The 10,427-nt window shown below is 40.1% G+C and overlaps 1 pseudogene; it reads left to right on the forward strand.

Annotated features, from left to right (window-relative positions):
• The first annotated feature begins 3,114 nt into the window (after nt 1-3,114).
• Nucleotides 3,115-4,337, forward strand: LOC138151359 (obg-like ATPase 1 pseudogene; annotated as a pseudogene).
• The last annotated feature ends 6,090 nt before the right edge of the window (nt 4,338-10,427 follow it).

Genomic DNA, 10,427 nt, shown 5'->3' on the forward strand with positions numbered 1-10,427 from the left:
CACTAAGATCTTGGCAAGTGTCCCATCGCTTCTTGGCAAATAGAGAAGAGATGGAAGCAGTGTCAAATTTTAGATTTTGGGACTCAAAGATCATTGCAGATGGTGACTGTAAGCCATGAAATTAAAAGATGCTTGCTCCTTGGAAGGAAAGCTCTAGCCAATCTGGACAGCATATTAAACAGCAGAAACACCTTGCCAACAAAGGCCTGTATAATCAAAGCTATGATTTTTCCAGTAGCACTGTATGGCTGTGAGAGTTGAACTGTAAGGAAAGCTGGGTGCCACAGAATCAGTGCTTTCAAATTGTGGTATGCTGGAGACTTTTGAGAGTCCCTTGAACAAGGAGACCAAATCAGTCAAAAATTAATTCAGACTTTTTACTGGAAGGTCAGATACTGAAGCTGAAGCTTAAATACTTTGATGACATAATAAAAAAAGACGGGACTCACTGGAAAAGACCCTGATGTTGGGAAAGATTGAAAGCAAAAGGAAAAGGGCACTGGTGGAGGATGAGATGGTTAAATAGTGTCATGGAAACAACAAATCTAAACTTGGACAGATCTCGAGAGATAGTGGAAGACAGAAGGGCCCGGCATGCTATGGTCTGTGGGGTCACAAAGAGTTGGGCACAACTGAATGACTGAACACCAGTAGAGTAAACTAAGATGTACCTAGGTGAGGAAGGAGAACATTCAGGCATGGAGGACAGCCAGCACCAAGACAAAGGGATGAGAACAGCAAGTAGATCAACTCATCTGTAAGGTAGCTGTTGCTGTTGTTGAGTTGTTTCATTTTCAGTTGTGTTTGACTCTTTGTGACCCCATTTGGGGGTCTCTTGGGAAAGATACTGGAGTAGTTTGCCATTTCTTTCTCCAGCTCATTTTACAGATGAGGAATTGAGGCAAACTGAGTTAAGCGACAGCTTGCAAGTGTCTGAGGCTGAATTTGAACTCAGGTCTTTCTAACTCCAGGCTCAGAACTTTATCCACTGCACCACTTACCATGTTTCCCTGATAATAAGACACTGTCTTATTATTTTTTTGGACAGAGAAACACCAGAGGGCTTATTTTCAGGGGAGGGCTTATTTCAATGAACATTGACAGCAATTTTAATAAACAGGTAAATGTGAACAAAAAAATGTACCTTTATTCAATAAGCAAATCACTGGGGAAGAACAGGATGACGCGCTCACTGCTGCAGCTCTGATTGGATGCAGCTCGGAGCGCGGCGTGTGTTTCAAGGGGGTGGGGACGGTGCAGCGTGTAGCACAGGGGATCACTTTCACTACAGTAGCAATCTCAATAGGGCTTATTTTCGGGGGAGGGCTTATTTTAGAGGAATCTTACACAGTAAGGGGAGGGCTTATTTTCGGGATAGGTCTTATTATCGGGGAAACACGGTAGCTGCTCGTGTAAGATAGCTAGGTGATGCAATAGATCTACCACTAGCTCTGAATCAGGAACATTTAAGTTTTAATCCAGCCTCAGACCCTTGCAAGCCAGGTGACTCTAGGCATGCCATTTTGTCTCAGTTTCCTCATCTGTAAAATGAGGATAATAATAGCACCTACAACCATCCTGGGTTATTATGAAGAGCAATATGAGATAGCAATAATTGTAAAGTGCTTAGCACAGTGCCTGACACATTTGTTGTTGTTGTTCAGTTGTTTCATTTTTGTTTGGTGGAGGAGGAACTGAAGCAAACAGGGTTCATTGACTTGTCCAGGGTCACACAGCTAGTAAGTGTCTGAGGCCAGATTTGAACTCAGGAAGATGAGTCTTCCTGACTTCAGGCCTGGTACTGTATCCACTGTGCCATCTAACTGCCCTACCTGACACATAACTAGTGCCATATAAATGTTAGTTATTATTATTATTGTTATTCTTATTGTGGAATGAGTAGAGGGAAGTAAAATGTAAGAATGTTGGAAAATAGGGAGATGTCAGGTTATAAAGAACTTTATATGTCAGATAAAAGACTTGTATTGGTCCTATAGATAATGGGAAACTACTGGAGTTTATCGAATAGGAAGAGACAGATGAAGGGGAGAGCTTAACATTCTTATATTTTATACTTATGCATAGGAATAAAATATAAGTAACTGATAAGATTAAAATATGAACAGGGGATATTCCACTTGAGCAGAATACAAAACTGTATTCCAAACAAATGAATCTAAACAAACAAATAAAAAACCCAAGGGGCAGCTAGATGATGTAGTGAAGAGAGCACCGGTCCTGGAGTCAGAAGGACCTGAGTTCAAATCTGGCCTCAGACACTTAACACAAAAAACTAGCCGTGTGACCTTGGGCAAGTCACTTAGCCCCAATTGCCCTCCAAAAAAAGCAACCCCCCCCCCAAAAAAAAACCCCAAAAAACCAAATAAATGAATCTATGCTGATAGAATTTCAGGTATTTTCTGGTATGAGTTGTGCTAGTGACTTTCCTGGAACCTATAAAATCATGTCATATACCTATTAATCATAAATCCTAGCAAGCTCTGCTACTTACTACCCAAGTTACTATGATTAATTCAATTAACATCTTCAACCTCAGTTGTCCCATTTGTAAAATGAAGTGAATTGATTAGATAAACTCTGAGGAACCTTCTAGCTCTAGATAAATCCTGTGATCTATAGAATCATACAGTGTTAGAGTTGGGAGGGACCTTAGAGGTCATCTAGTCCAACTACCCATTGGATATTTCCATTTGGATGTTTCACTGTCATGTCCAATTTGCCATTTACAAAACTGAGCTCCTTATCTGTCCCTGCAAATTTACTCCTCTATAATTTTTCTGTGTCTGTTAATAACACTGCAATTCTTCGAGGCAATTCAGTTCTTTATCTTTGACTCTTACCTTTCCCTTACCTTCACATCCAGTCAATTGACAACTCCTGTATATTTTATATCCACAATATCTCCTGCATCTATTTCCTCTTTCTGCTACTAACACTCTAGAGTGAACAGTTTTAAGAAACTTTCCGAGGGGGCGGTGCTCGGGAGCCTCGGCTGCTGCGGCTGCCTGGGCTCCTGCAGGTGGCCGAACCCGTCTGTTCCGCTGCCACCATCGTGCGTGGTGCTGGGGCGACGGGGCCGCATTTAATTCCTCCCTCCCTCCGCGCTCCCCGCTACCATCTGCCGCAGTCTTCCTGCCCTCTGGCGACCTCTGTGTCATAGCCACCCCCTCGGCAAGATGCCCCCCAAAAAGGGAGGTGATGGAATTAAACCACATCCAATTATTGGAAGATTTGGGACTTCATTGAAAATTGGTATTGTTGGATTACCAAATGTTGGGAAATCTACATTCTTCAATGTCCTAACAAAGAGCCAGGCCGCAACAGAAAACTTCCCGTTCTGCACTGTTGATCCTAATGAGAGTCGAGAACCTGTACCAGATGACAGATTTGATTTTTTTGTGCCAGTATCACAAACTTCCAAGCAAAATTCAGCCTTTTGGAATGTAGTTGATATTGCTGGCCTTGTGAAAGGAGCTCATGCTGGACAGGGACTGGGAATTGCCTTTTTGTCTTACATGAGCGCCTGTGATGGAATCTTTCATCTAATGCAATCATTTGAAGATGGCATTACTCACATCGAAGGAAGTGTAGATCCTGTTCGAGATATAGAAATAATACATGAAGAGCTTCGACTTAAAGATGAGGAAATGATAATGCCCATAATAGACAAACTAGAAAAGGTGGCTGTGAGAGGAGGAGACAAGAAATTAAAACCTGAATAGAACATAATGTGCAAAATAAAAACTTGGGTTACGGATGAAAAGAAACCTGTTTGCTTCTATCATGATTGGAATGACTTGGTTAACCTTTCAGAAAAGGACTACATTAGAAAGAAAAACAAATGGTTGATAAAAATTAAAGAGTGGGTAGACAAGCATGACCCAGGTGCCTTGGTCATTCCTTTTAGTGGGGCCTTGGAACTCAAGTTGCAAGAAACGAGTGCTGAAGAGAACATGACACAAAGTGCTTTGCCAAAGATCATTAAGGCTGGATATACAGCCCTCCAACTAGAATACTTTTTCACTGCAGGCCCAGATGAAGTACATGCATGGACCATCAGGAAAGGGACGAAGGCTCCTCAGGCAGCAGGAAAGAGGCATACCGATTTTGAAAAGGGGTTCATTATGGCTGAAGTAATGAAATATGAAGATTTTAAAGAGGAAGGTTCAGAAAATGCTGTCAAAGCTGCTGGGAAATATAGACAACAAAGTAGAAATTACATAGTTGAAGATGGAAATATTATTATCTTCTTTAAATTTAATATACCTCAACAACCTAAGAAGAAATGAATTTTAAATGTTGCTCATTGCTCAGAAATAAACAACACTGTTTAAAAAAAAAAAGAAACTTTCCTCACTTCTTACCAGGTCTTTTAGGATAGTCAATAAGTTCAGATAATTGACAGAAAACACACAAGATTCATTCTCTTTCCTTGTGTTATCTTGTAAGCACATTACATATCTTCCTAAAATCTAGAGTATTATATGAAGCATTCCTATTACCCTTGTCTTTCCTGTTATGAACATTCCTTTATTTAGCATTCTTCTGTGTGGCTCTAATTGCAACATTAGACACATGAGTGTTTTAGATAACTCATACTGATTTTTTCCCCTTTTTTTATAATGATTAGTTAACAGTAAAATAGAAAGTATTTTTTCAGGGCCACTTTGGCTTGCACAAGCAGTACTTATATTAAAGACAATGACCTGGCCTCTATAAACACAGAAGCACGACTGTATTTTTTCTACTGTCCATTGTCTAAAAAAAAAAAATCTTCAGATGAATCCTTGAAGTAAATAGGACTTCCAAATTTAATAATCTGAATAAGACACAAAAGTAGCATTTTGTTGATTAGAATTCTCTCCCAACTGTAACTGACAAAATCCACTTACTTGTTTGCTTTTGCTGGTCATCTAGAGGACATTAAAAGCATTAGTTAACAACAAAAATATCTAATAAAATAGTAATCAAGTTAAACAGTAGAACATGACTGGGAGAAAAAGGAGACTCAAAGAAGAGAATACTTATTTGCTTGAGGTGGGTAGGACGATGTTAAGTGACAACAGAGAGAAGGCAAAACATTTTTTTTTTTCTGTTTCCTCTGTAAAGTATAATGACTTTTGAGTCAAGGGGGCAGAGCCAAGATGGTGGAGTAGAAGCTCGACCTTTCCACAGCTCTGGCTTTCACCCTCCCCAATCCACATTAAAAGGGGACTTTAAACAAACTTTGGAGCTGCAGAACCCACAAAATGACACAGAGAAGCTAACCTCCCACTGAGGACAGCCCAGCAGGCTGGCAGGAATCCAGCACAGCACTCTGGGAGTCGAGCCCAGCCCCACACTGAGGCTTTAGCCCCACAGCAGGCCTGACCAGCAGCGCCAGAGGGACTCCAGATCAGCAGCAGCTGTGGCCGTTTCCAGATTTATCAACACATAGACACAAAGGACAAAATGAGAGGTCAGTATAGTCTGGACTTTGGGACCAGTAAGTGGGAGTGCCTGGCTTTTACCCCCAGGGCAGAAAGCCGCAGAGATGCCAGCACAGCCAGCCAGTGCCATGTGGCGGCTTCAGCTCTTGGCCTGCAGAGTGTAGGGGGACCAAGGACCAGTCTGAGGGGTAATCGCTCTTGCTTTAACCTGCTTGGATCTGGATTGCAGTCTAGGGTGGAGGTTCTGGGGTGTGTGTCCAGCTTGCCAGAGCATGTGGAGACCTCAGAGAGGGCACCCATCTAATACCTTCGGCAGCTGAGAAAACCCCAGCGTTTGGGATGAAAACTCCCCTGTCTGGTGGCAGAATCCTACTGTGGCAAAAAGCCCATAAGTCAAGTAATTGAGTGGCAAAATGAGCAGGCAAAGGAAACAAAGCAGACAGAAGATTCCAACAATACAGGAGGAAAGCAGTGAAGTCAGAACTCCTGCACCAAAAGCTTCAAAGGAAAATATGAGCTGGTTACAGGCCATAGAGGACCTTAAGAAAGATTTTGAAAACCAAATAAGAGAAATGGAGGAAAAATTGGGAAGAGAACAATGCAAGAAAATTATGAAATGAGAGTCAACAGCCTGACTGAGGAAAATAATACCTTAAAAAACAGACTGACTCAAATGGCAAAGGAGGCCCAAAAAGGCAATGAGGAGAATCATTGCTTCAGAATTAGATTGGAGCAAATGGAAGCTAATGACTTTATGAGAAATCAAGATGCTGTTAAACAGATCCAAACAAATGAAAGAATAAAGACAATGTGAAATATCTCATGGGAAAAAACACTGACCTGGAAAATAGATCCAGGAGAGATAATTGAAAAATTATTGGACTGCCTGAAAGCCATGACCAAGTAAGAACCTAGAAATCATCCTCCAGGAAGTTCCCAAAGAAAACTGTCCTGATGTTTTAGTACCAGAGGGCAAAATAGAGGTTGAAAGGATCCACCGATCACGTCCTGAAAAAGATCCCAAAAAGAAAACTCCTAGGAATATTATAGCCAGGTTCTGGAATTCCCAGATTAAGGAGAGAATATTACAAGTAGCCAGGAAGAAACAATTTGAATATTGTGGAAACACAATCAGGATAACCCAGGATTTGGCAGCTTCTACACTGAGGGATCTAAGGGCTTGGATTGTGATATTCCTGAGGTCAAAGGAGCTGGGATTAAAACCAAGAGTCACCTACCCAGCAAAACTGAGTATCATGTTTCAGGGGAAAATATGGTCATTCAGTGGAATAGAGGACTTTCAAGCATTCTTGCTGAAAAAACCAGAGTTGAATACAAAATTTGATATTCAGATACAAGAAGCAACAGAAGAATGAGAAGGTAAACAGGGAAAAGGAATCATAAGGAACTTATCAAAGTTGAACTATTAACATTCCTACATGGAAAAACAATAATTGTAACTTATGAAACTTTTCTCAGTAGTTGAAGGGATTATATATGTATGTATGTATGTATATCTATATCTATATATTTGTCTATATATGAGGCTGTATGGGCATATGAATACATATGTGAATGTGTGTATATATGTTTACAGGTATACATAGATAGAGGGCACAGGTCCAATTTAACAGGAAGGAATGATACTTAGAAGGTGAAATTAAGAGGTGAGAGGAATATAATGAGAGGAGATGGGGAGAGACAGATTGGGGTAAACTATCTCATACAGAAGAGGCAAGGGAAAATGGTTACAATGGAGGGGAAGAATAGGAAGGCAAAAGGGAATGGGTCAACCTTATTCCCATTGAATTTGGCTTGAGGAGGGAGTGAAATACACACTAAATAGGGTATGTCACCCTCCAGGAGAATAGGGGGGAAGGGAATGAGAGGAGGGATGATAGAAGGGGGAGGGAGGTTGGAAGCACTCACTTTTGAAAATAGATGGGATCAAAGTGGAGAGAAGAGTGGATAGGAGGTGGGATGGGAGGGAGGGAAGTGTAGTCAGTCTTTTACAATGTATCTACTATGTTATTGTTTTGCATTAGCCACACATGTGCAACCTATACTGAACTGCGTATCTTCCCAGTAAGGGTGGGTGATGGGGAAGGAGGGGAATGAATCTAGAATTGAAAGTTTTGAAATCAAATATTCAAATATGTATATATATGTATATATGTGTGTGTATATATATTTGTATATGTATACACACACACACACATATATATATATATACATACTATTATTAATACCATCTTACATGTAATTGGGAAATGGGATGTGCAGGCACTGAGGCATAGAGATCCATTGGAAAAATGGAAAGGGGTATGGGGGAAAATGTGGGAGAGAGCAGATTGGAGGAGGGGATATCCTGTGGGACTGCTATTTTGGGCAGTGGGTGGGGGAGAAATGGGGAGAAAATTTGTAACTGAAAATCTGGTGGAAATGGATGATGTAAATCAGAAGTTAATTAAAGCATTAAAAAAAGTATAATGACTTTTTGCTAGAAATGACAGACAAATGAATAGTAGATGATATCCAACATAAGTAAGGAGATAATAAGAGAGCATGTAGGAGCCCTTGATAAATTATATCATTAGGTACCGAAAGAACTAGCATATGTTATTGCAAAGTTTCTGTCAATGATATTTGAAAGACCAATTGGGGTGGCTAAGGTGGCTTAGTGAATAGAGCACTGGTCTTGGAGTCAAGAGGAACTGAGTTCAAATTTGACCTCAGATACTTAATACTTAGTAATCGTGTGACCTTGGGAAAGTCACTTAACCCCAATTGTTAATTAAACCCCAATCCTGCCTTCACCCCTCTAAAAAGCAAAAAAAAAATATCAACAGAAAATTTCCACAAGATTGGAGAAGAGGAAATGTTGCCCTGATTTTCAAAAGAAGGAAAGAGAACTAGGTGTGAACAATATAGGCCACTGAAAATCATCCTCATGCCTAGGACAATTTTAGAACAGAATATTTTTAAAATTTATCTATTTTCAGTTTTTAACACTCACTTTTATAAGATTTTGAGTTCTAAATCCCCCCCCCCCCGCCTTTTCCCTCTCCTGAAGATGACATGCAATCTGATATAGGCTATACATGTACAATCTATATTCAGACTCTATAGTTCTTTCTCTGTATGTAGATAGCATTTTCCATCATGAGTCTTTTTGAATTGTCTTAGATCATTGCATTTCTGAGAAGAGCTAAGGCTGTCAAAGTTTGTCATTGTACCATGTTGCTGTTACTGTGTACAATATTCTCCTGGTTCTGCTCACTTCATTCAGCATGAGTTCATGTAAGTCCAGGTTTTTCTGAAATCTGCCTGCTCATCATTTCTTATGGAATAATAGTATTCCATTACATTAATATACCACAACTTGTTAAGCCATTCCTCCATTGATGGACATCCCCTCAATTTCCAATTCTTTGCCACCATGAGAAGAATTGCTATAAATATTTTTATACACTTGGGTCCTTTCTCCTTTTTTGGTGATTTCTTTGGGATACAGACCTAGAAGTGGTACTGTTGGATAAAAGGGTATGTACAGTTTTATAGCCCTTTGGGCATAGTTCCAAATTGCTCTCCAGAATGATTGGATCAATTTACAACTCCACCAACAATGCATTAGTACAATAGAATGTTTTTAGAAGGGTTGGTGAACAGACTGGGAAGCACTGATTATGAAGAACCACCAACAGGACTTCATCAAGAACAAATCATGCCAGACTAGCATTGTTTCTTTTTTTGGCAGAATAACCAAATTAGTAAATGTAAGGAAGGATGTGTAGAAAGTATACTTGTATTTTAGCAAAACTTTTGATAAAGCATCTTTTTATAGTTAGAGTATGTTGGAGAATGTAGAAACATACTTACAGAAACCAGCAAAGTAACACATGCTCAGGGTAGCTCAGAATTTGACTTTAGGCTTTGATTGACATTGTCCCATTTTAGGAATATCTACACCACACAGAGATACTTTTCTCCTGACTGCTCCCTTTCTGATCATTATTGTTTTCTTCTAATATTGAACCAATGAATAATTGATGGTATTTAAAATTCCTTTTTGTTTTTTAAAGCAATTGGGGTTAAGTAACTTGCTCAAGGTTACACGGCTAATTATTTCTGGGTGTTGTGCTAAGTGTCTGAGCCCAGATTTGATCCCCAGGTCCTCCCGACACTGGGGCCGGTGCTCTTACTCGCTGAGCCACCTGTCCTCCCCCGTATTTAAAATTCTTAATCACACTCATAAAGGTTTTTAGAAAAATGTTACACCTTTATATTGTCTAGCAGCTGCTGTAAGCCAAAGAACCCCAGAGTGCATCAGACTCTTTTTGAGCAACAGAGGCAAGTCAGGCCAACTGATTCATCCCAATGCTGTGTTGTCCAATCAGCTTATAGTCAAAACATCTCATAACCAAGTAGTTCAGGTTGATTCTCTGAGCAAGAAAGAATAGCCCAGGGCGGCCAGGTGGCTCAGTGAGTGAGAGCACCGGCTCCAGTGTCAGGATGACCTGGAGATCGAATCCTGGGCTCAGATACTCAGCACCACACCCAGAAATAACTGGCCATGTAACCTTGAGTAAGTTACTTAACCCCGATTGCTTAAAAAAAAAAAGAATAGCCCAGGTATGTAAATTTGATCTCAGTATCAATTCTTATACTGAGAAGCAGCTGCAAAACTTGTCTTTCTGGTTTTTGCTTTTTCCTCACAAATGAATGAGAGAAACAGAGCAACCAGCAATTCCAAGAGAAGACAAATAGGTAGATTGAAGCTCTCTTCCAAAGAACTTTCATATTTATTCAGTCAATCATGAACTAACATGTCTTTTTAAAAATTAAATTAAATTAATTTATTTATTACATTTTAAGTTCCAAGTTGTCTCCCTCCTTCCCCACCATGGTCTAGAGAAGGCCACCATTTTACACACACACACACACACACACACACACACACACACACACACACACACA

Source organism: Petaurus breviceps, unplaced genomic scaffold (genome assembly GCF_028583685.1).
Source record: "Petaurus breviceps papuanus isolate PSGF00001 unplaced genomic scaffold, PetGlider_PUasm1.0 90897, whole genome shotgun sequence".
NCBI classification, from domain to species: Eukaryota; Metazoa; Chordata; class Mammalia; order Diprotodontia; family Petauridae; genus Petaurus; species Petaurus breviceps.